Source organism: Notamacropus eugenii, chromosome 1 (genome assembly GCF_028372415.1).
Source record: "Notamacropus eugenii isolate mMacEug1 chromosome 1, mMacEug1.pri_v2, whole genome shotgun sequence".
Classification (NCBI taxonomy): Eukaryota; Metazoa; Chordata; class Mammalia; order Diprotodontia; family Macropodidae; genus Notamacropus; species Notamacropus eugenii.
In genome coordinates, this window is record NC_092872.1 from 721,607,334 (window position 1) to 721,609,246 (window position 1,913).

The following is a 1,913-nucleotide window of genomic DNA, read 5'->3' on the forward strand; positions in this document are numbered from 1 at the left end:
AAAAAGAGCCTAGACATCATCTTTCATGAAATTACCAAGGAAAACTTACCTGATATTCTAGAACCAGAGGGCAAAATAAATATTGAAAGAATCCACTGATCACCTCCTGAAAGAGATCCAAAAAGAGAAACTCCTAGGAACATTGTGGCCAAATTCCAGAGTTCCCTGGTCAAGGAGAAAATATTGCAAGCAGCTAGAAAGAAACAATTCAAGTACTGTGGAAATACAATCAGGATAACACAAGATCTAGCAGCTTCTACATTAAGGGATCGAAGGGCATGGAATAGGATATTCCAGAAGTCAGAGGAACTAGGACTGAAATCAAGAATCGCCTACCCAGCAAAACTGAGTGTAATACTTTAGGAAAAAAATTGGTCTTTCAATGAAATAGAGGACTTTCAAGCATTCTTGATGAAAAGACCAGAGCTGGAAAGAAAATTTGACTTTCAAACATAAGAATGAGGAGAAGCATGAAAAGGTAAAAGCAAAGAGAAGTCATAAGGGACTTTACAAAAGTTGAACTGTTTACATTCCTACATGGAAAGACAATATTTGTAACTTTTGAAGCTTTTTTCAGCATCTGGGTACACACACACACACACACACACACACACACACACACGACTGTACCTTTCCTCTCTGGGACTGGGCATGGACTGTCCCCCAGCCCTTGTACTGTTCCTAGTCCTAACACACACCTGGATCTTGGACTTTCTTTAAGACTCAGCTCGAGCAGGGCTTCATCTGGAGAAAGAGGAGATCAATAAATTGGGCATGCAACTGAAAAAGCTTGAAAAAAACCAAATCCCCCAGAAAATACCAAATTAGAAATACTGAAAACCAAAGGAAAGATTAATAAAATTGAAATTAACAAAACTACTGAACTAATAAATAAAACTAAGAGGCGGCTTTATGAAAAAACGAATAAAATCGATAAACATTTGGTCAATTTGATTAAAAAAAAAGAAAGAAGAAAATCAAACTGCCAATATCAAAAATGAAAGGGGTGAACTCATTTCCAGTGAGGAGGAAATTAAAACAATAATTAGAAATTACTTTGCCCAACTTTATGCCCATAAATTCAACAATCTGAATGAGATAGACTTGGGGAAAATTGAGGAAGGAGTCCTCCCAAATACTTTTTATGACACAAATATCGTTTTGATACCTAAACCAGGAAGAGACAAAAACAGAGAAAGAAAATTATAGGCCAATTTCTCTAATGAATATAGATGCAAAAATTTTAAATAAGATTTTAGCTAAAAGAATACAGCATCTTATCACGAGAACAATACTTTATGATCAGGTAGGATTCATACCAGGAATGCAGGGCTGGTTCAGTATTAGGAAAACTATTAGTATTATTGATCATATCAACAACAAACCTAACAGAAACCACATGGTTATCTCAAGAGATGCAGAAAAAGCTTTTGACAAAATACAAAACCCATTCCTATTAAAAACACTGAAGAGCATAGGAATAAATGAAACTTTCCATAAATTAATAAGCAGCATCTACCTAAAACTGTCAGCAAGCATTATATGCAATAGAGATAAATGAGATACATTTCCAATAAGATTAGGGATGAAACAAGAATGTCCATTATCACCACTATTATTCAATTTGGTACTAGAAATATTAGCTGTAGCAATAAGAAAAGAAAGAGAAATTGAAGGAATTAGAATAGACAAAGAAGAAACTAAGTTTTCACTCTTTGCATATAATATGATGATATACTTAGAGAATCCCAGAGATTCAAGTAAAAAACTACTTGAAATAATAAACAACTTTGGCAAAGTTGCAGGTTGCAAAATAAACCCACACAAAAGTTCTGCATTTTTATACATTAGTAAAAGAGCCCCCCAGCACAAGAGATAGAAAGAGAAATCCCATTTAAAGCTAGGGCAGACAC